The following is a 7,404-nucleotide window of genomic DNA, read 5'->3' as shown; positions in this document are numbered from 1 at the left end:
AGTCCCCAATGCAAACCACAGTGGCATATAAGCTGCCATGCAGCAAGTTAACTCTGTCCAAGCTGGATCCTGTGCACCACTGGGCCACTTCTGTATTTTATTTTGTGTGGGCCAGCAATGGGAATGGGAATTACTTCTGCCCCACCAGCAAGTGGGGCATAGGTGACAGAAGGGAATCATCTAGGAGCTGGGGGCATCCAAAGAGGCACCAAAGAGGGGAGGTCTCTGGGGTGGAGACCTTAATACACTGGAAATCGAAGGAAGGTTTTGAGCACTGGGAGAGGATGTGGTAAGAACAGCAGAAAAGAAGAGAGCTGGGTTTGGAGTGGGGGAGGAAGGAAGGGAGGGAGGAAGGAAGTGAGGTAACATCTGAGTGTCAGGGCTCCCCTGGTGCAGCCATATGGTGCGAGCCACACACACAGCTCAAACGCTTCTGAGTGCAGACCACAGTAAATAACACTAGCCAGAGGGGGTAAACTAGTTGAGTTGGGATCAGTCATGTTTCATTAATACTAACTTTTAAATTATTCCCAATTTTAACCTCTTGGTTTGGAAGCGAAAGTATGTAACTGACTTAGATGTACAGGGGTGATGGAATTAACAAACCCCCACTGTCAAAAGGGCACAGTGCTTGGATGAATGAAAATCTGAAATCCTGCCACAATTAAACCTTTATTTCACACACCCCGTGCAACTGCCACTTACCCCACAGCCCCCCTCCTTCTCCATGCCAAGCAGTGGAGTTCTGAAGCACAAAGCAGCGTTTCTGTGTAGAAGTGGCAAAGGGGTTAAAAGGAAGGCTGTCTTTCACTTGCTAAGCCCAGGTCTTTGTCCAAGAACTGCTCCGGATTTTTTTTTTAGCTAGAATAAATTAAATCACTGGCAGAGGACCACCTGCTGAGAAAGCAGGCTTTGTGCTCCCGAGCGCATTCCCACGTGGGTGCAGTTTCCTCTGTTGTCACACGATGGGGCCATCCTGCAAGGGTACAAAGCACCGCCTGAAATCACTTTTGGAGCCCTTCCTCCCAGGCTGGGTTAGTTTGCGGGCTCTGAGCATCGGGAAGGTAAAGGGTGTGGAAGAAACACCGTCTCGGGTAAAAGCCAGGAATCACAATTTGCTTTGTGCACGTGAATCTCCAGGCCTTACAGGCTTCTGCAACACATATTCTTGGCCAGGTTTCCAATTGTTGATGTAGCACATCTCTTCTTTTCTTGCTGCAGCATGGACAGAAATTCCTCCTGTAGGCAGAACTCGGAGGCTGGGATCTCAGGGTCCTGCTGGCTGTGCCGCTGGCTCAGCCTGTGACTCTGTGTTTTTCCTGGTGCATGGGCAGCGCCCAAGTCTGCTGTGCCAAAACTGGCTCAAATAGCAAGAAACAGGAAAGGCAAGAACAGTCACAACCAACAAAAATCATGCTGGGTTTATTTACCCCTTATTTTTGTGTAGCTGCTGTGAAAATCAGCTGATTTTTCTACTTGCCTGGCGGTGGGGCTTAATACTTGATTTACCTTGAAATTGTGGATAGAAATGTCAAAAAAGATGATGGTTTAAGATGTTAGAAGTTGTGTTACTTGTTCAAAAATTGTTTTTCCTGATCATATCTTTTTGGAAGAGACTATGTACTGAGTACTTTCCTTTAAGCTTGAAATGAATCAGTAGCTTCCTATTTGTTTACTTGATGCAGTTCCAGAGCTTCTGGATAACAGAAGGCTCCTTCCAAAGCCACCTTTGTGGGTTAAAGCATAATAATATGAATAAAGGAGTACTTTGAGAGATTTCTACACCATTATTACCGAACCATTAAATGTTTCCAGTGACACAGTTTGCTGATGATACTGAACTGAGTGGGGAAGTGAACACTTGGGACAGGAGAGCCAAGTTGCAAGAAGACCTGGATTGGCTGGAAGGCTGGGCTAACAAAACCTTGTGAAGTTCAACAAAGACACACATAGGGTCTTGCACTTGGGAAAACATAATCCAAGAGTCCAGCCCAGGCTGGACTCCCCACAAGGGATCTGCCCTTGTGGGGAGAAGCAGAGGGAAGAAGTCAGCAATCCCATCAACAAGGGCATCACCAGCAGAGGAAAGAAGTGGTTATCCCACTCTATTCAGTGCTTGTCAGGCCACATCGGGAATAATGAGATCAATTTCATTCCCCACTATGCAAAAGAGATGGAGACAGGCTGGAGAAGGTCCAGGGAAGGGCTACAATAACGATCAAAGGACAGGGAAGCTTTCCATGGGAGGAAAGGTTGAGACAACTGGGTTTGTTTAGCCTTGAGAAGATAAGGTTTAGAGGGAGACCTTATCTCTGTGCTCCTGTATTTAAAGGGTGTCTACAAAGGAGATGAAAACTCTCTTTTTGCAAGGAATCACATGGAGAACACAAAGGGTAATGGTAAAACTGGGGACATTCCAATTCGATGCAAGAGGAAAATTTTTCAGAGAGAACAATTGGCCATTGGAATAATCTCCCTGGGGAAATGGTGGATTCCTCAACTTAGAACAATTTTTTTTTCCAGCTAAATGAATGCTTGATTTTTTTTCAATGAGAAACATGCAAAAGTGCCATTGTAGGCAGTACTGACATTTGCTGCTGAATGATCAGTGATGTATTCTGCAAGTAGTCAAAATTTCCAGAAAGGAAGGCTCCTCCTATTGTACCTACCCAGTAATATTTATGTTACAGACAAGGGGAAGTGAAACCTGACTTGCTATGGAGCAGTACTGATTTGTATTCACGTATCTTTTTTTAAAAATATGAAAGTTTTTAGATTTTTTTGTAAATTGACTTTAAAATGTGGAAAAATTGGGAAAGAAAATGTGTCCCTGTGACCTTTTCAGAAATTTTAGTCTAGGAGAGCCCTCCAGCAAACCCGTTGGCAGTTCTTCAACAGAATTTGGGAAGAATAAATAAATGCCCTCCAAGTGTCTCAGCTGTGTTGCCATCCCTTTACTTCTAAAGAAGGATACTCACATTTTGTACCTATATCTGAAGATGGTAGCAAACAAAAATGACCAAAGCAGTTTTGTCTTTTGTAGGAATCTTCTGATGCAAGGGTAGAGTGGCAAGAGGTACAGGCCTGCCATAGCTTTCAAGTGGTGACTGCTTGGTCCTTTCTAGGCGTAGACTTGTTTATTTCAGGGCAGCTTCATTCTGACATGTGCTTCTATGGCCTCTCTTTTAAGACTGGTGGAGAACAGTTTCTGCCCCAAAACAGTTGTCATTATTTAAATTTTGTAGAAGTTGGATTCAGAATTGCTTCTTGGAAAAAGTTCCATAGATGCTCTGCTCTGAATTAGATGTCTTCTTGTGGAGGCTGCCCTCTTTGCAGCTGGGAGGTCCCTCTAATGCCTTTTCAAATTCTTCCCTAAAACGAGAGGACAGGGTGTTTTTGCTGGTAGCTGGCAGAGAGGATTTGGAAATTAAGCAAAGAATAAAAGGAGACAAAACTGGGGACAGGTCCCCTGTTAATTCATCCGTTCAAGTTTTCAGTTAGGTTCAGGTGTCCCTGCTTTTGTCTTTTGTCTTTACAGCCCCTGCTTGAGGGACTGGTTCTCCAGGCTTTCACAGAGCCGTGCTGGGGCTGCTCAGGAATGCGCACAAAGCTGACACATTGCATGACAACCATGGGCTGCTTCTGCTGTAGGAAGGGAGAGAAGGAAAAGATCAAGAATGGAGGTCTAGGATGCATCCAGTCCATTATCAAGACTCTGCTGAGATGACTTGATTAGGAATCAGCAGCTTACAAGGCAGAAAAAGGTTTCTGGTAGCTGAAAGCAGAGCAGCTTTGAAAACCAGGCTGCTCCTGATTTTCAGTACATCTTAAACATCTATTGCTTTATTTGGTCTGCTCCAAGCACCTAGAAACATTTCTGGGCAGCAGGCCACCACGTGTGCAGTAGTGTGAACTGTGAGCGGGCACTCACTGTCCCAACACACTGCCAGGTGTGAGAGACAGTGGGTGGGAGAAGAAACAACATTGTAGGAAGAAGTGATTGATTTGTGTTTAGTTTTTTATGCCAGTTTTAGAGCAGCACGTGGGAGTTCCCTCCAGTAACCCCAGTGAAGAGTATTCTTGGGTTTGGGGATTGTTAATATTCCAGGAAAAGAAAGGAAGAGTAAAGGACTGTGTTACCCAAAAAAAAAAACAAAAAAAACAACAAAAAAAAAAAAAAACTTGGGGCATAAGAGATAAATCCATAAACGACAATTTGACCAATAGTGCCATCGGTAAATTATGTGGTCTTTGCAAACAAAGCCTCAGCTTTATCAGAGAGTGTATTAACTCATGGAGGGAAGGCTGATTTATCACTCTTCATCCAGTAATTGTCAGCCCATAATCCCCTGAAGGGAAAGCAGCCATCCGTGTTTATCACTTGAGGAGAGACACCAGAACAAACAGATGTGATTTTAGCCTGGCAAAAAACCACTGCCCCTTGAGCACAGCTGGTCTGCCCAAATGAAAACGGCTGCTGCTTGTTCCTGCTCCTGAGGCTCAGGAGTGCACCTGATTTTGGGCACCTGTGGCTGGAGTAAAGCTCTGGGCTTTGTGGTGGCTTTGGTGTGGCACCTGCTGCAGTCACCTGTGTGCTTTGCTTGCTGAGCCTTGCCTTCTTTGGCCTTTGACACAAACAGGAGTCTTCCCCATAAGAGATTTGTGAAGTTTGAAGAATTTTTAATGCTCTGTGGGTATCTAAGGGAGCTGAGATGTTTTTTTACACTGCTACAGAGATGAGTGATACAGCATTATTTAGCTGATCCACAGTGATGACCAGAAAATACGTTGACTGACTGCATAATTTCTGCCCCTTTTGTCTTCTCACAAGATGTAAGTGAATTTTTGTTTTAGTGTGCATTTTACTCTCTTTTCTAGGCTTTGTTGAGATTATTCACTGTTTTCAGGAGACAGCTATGCAAATGTCAGCTGCTAGTACCTGATTCCTTCGGACTGAAATTTAAAATATGCTCATGAAAGTTTCCATAACCTAAGCCCATAATACTGAGAGCCTGGAGTATGTGCCTCCTGGTACTGCATGCAAAGGAAGTGTGACTAAGAAACCTGTTATTAGCAGCTTGTATTTTGTTTGTGCAGTGACATCTAAGGGGCTTTCTAAGCAACTTATTTTCCCTTGCTGTAAAGGAAGATTTCTTACGGCAGCAAGAGGCAAATCTGTTCTTCAGATGTCAGCCTGTACTGTATTGTGTGGATGAGGATAAACCTATGGAGTAGAAATAGTTTTGTTTCTGAGCCATGGAAACTTCACCAGCTGGAAACCTCCTTTGACCCACATGCCCTCTCCCTGCAATAGCAGCACCCCTCTGATCCTGTGTTTGGAGGAGATTGTGTAGCTGTGTTGCCTTAATGCAGGCAGTATCTGGAAGATGGGCTCACCTCTGCATCCAGGTTGGGGTGATGAGGAGACTTGTGGTACATGCATGTTTTTTGCTGCCACACTGTAGCAGTGGTAATGTTTAGAGTGAGCTTCTGCTCACATGACTCCTACGGACTTCAGAGGGCAGAAATTTGCCCTTAGAGCTCCCAGCACTTTTCATCTTCAAAGGGCATTATAATCATTAATACATTAATTAGGCATTCTCCCCTTCCATCCTGCTAACTAGGTTTATTAAGCTGAATGTATTTATCTTTGGGCAGCTTCTACCAGCAATTGAATGAATAATTTTCCTAATAACTTTAAGAGCAAAGACATAAAAAGAACAGGGAGATGAGAACAGGAGACCAAGGCAAATTAAGCTGTGCTGTGAAAGGAGAGGAACAATTTGATTCTAGGTGTAACTCCACCTCCCCTGCAATTCCCAGCTGACAGCTGTGCAGGCTTTCTTGCTACTGCCTTCCCTAACCTACATGGAATTGCACATCTATGTAACATTTATGCTAGCACCTGCAAATGCAAAAAAAAAAAAAAAAAAAAAGGAGGTCATGGATGACTGGGATCTGCAGAAAAGGAGAACATGAAAATAGCTTGCAATTGCAAGGTGAAGAAAGCCTATGTGAATGTTTGACTTTTACATATGCTTGTATCTTAGGTGTTTTTATGAGAACTGGTATAATCTAGCAGTGTTTCACAGCAGGTGAGCTGCAGGGGTGGAGGAAGGTCATGAAAGACTGTGTCAGGGAGTTTAAGGTGTTGAAAGCTGTCATCTAAAGCAAATGAAATCTTTCTCCATCTTTGTCCTTCAAGCATTGTTGCTCATGCCCTTAAAGCACACACAAATGCATGATGCGTGGTTGCTATCATACACATGCAGTTTGCTCATACTCTTACAGTAAATGTTGTTGGAAGCATGTAAAAGGTTTTCTCTGCAAAAGTACATGCTCCTGAAAAAGTTCAGAGACTCAGTGACTTAGTGGCTGGGATGCTGCACTGTAGATTTAGTGATTTTTTTGCAGTGCTCTGCCATTTGCCAAGTGATTTCACCTCTGTCTTCTTCCTGTCTTGTTTATTTAGATTCACAAGCTTAAGACCAGGAGGGACTACTAGATCATCTTGCCAGACCTCTTGTGTATCACATCACAGTCGATTGAGCTTGATGTAGTTACTGCTGTAGTGAACCCAATAACCTGTGGGTGGTTGCAGCATATCTTCCATGAAGCCAAATTTTTGACATTAAGCTCTTCAGGGCAGGAGTTGTGTTTTATCCATGCTTTAATTAGAGATTCTCAGCAGTGCTATTAAACCAGGATCAACACCAAGAAAAATAACACCAAGGGTAATACCAATAATGTTAATTATAATAAGATCTATTAATATTTTATTGGTTAAGCTTGTTAAGTTGATTGTGTTGTTTTGAGTTTTCTTTTTAACTGTGAATCCAGCCACTGTATATGAACCATAGCTTTCAGAAAGGATACTAAGAGGTGGCTTTTCAATTCTGGTATGCAAATACTTTTGCAGATCAGCAGACCAGTTATTGGAAGGGCTCTTTAATGCAGTGGAGGAGGTTGTAAAAAACCCCAAAACCAGCATAGCCAGGAGCTGCTCTCCAGCAATGCAGATTGTGAGTAAGTTGACCTCCATACAGCAGTAAGGGAGCAAAATGTTACTGCTAATGGCATGCAGGGTAAATGCTCTGAGTCTCAAATGTAGATTTTAAGAAACATGGGGAATCAGTCCTATTCTTCTATATCTTAATTCCCAATTTAAGGATCAAGGAGTCTGCCTGTGCCATTTTGATGAAAAGTAGCTGGCCAAGTGGAGCGGGTTGGGGTTTTTTGTAAGAATTCTTTCAGCTAATGTGGATTTGACACGCCCACAGGTTTGCTCAGACTCTGTCAGACCAGGGAGATGTTTGTCAGCATCCTCTTTGACTGGAAGAGCTAACCTAGTCTGAAATCTTGAAGGAATAAAATCTTGACTTAAAATAGAAGTGTTTGTGACAG

The sequence above is a fragment of the Melospiza georgiana genome, chromosome 3 (assembly GCF_028018845.1).
Source record: "Melospiza georgiana isolate bMelGeo1 chromosome 3, bMelGeo1.pri, whole genome shotgun sequence".
In the NCBI taxonomy this organism is placed as follows: Eukaryota; Metazoa; Chordata; class Aves; order Passeriformes; family Passerellidae; genus Melospiza; species Melospiza georgiana.
The sequence above is the reverse complement of the archived record's forward strand: the minus strand, read 5'-3'. Positions refer to the sequence as shown.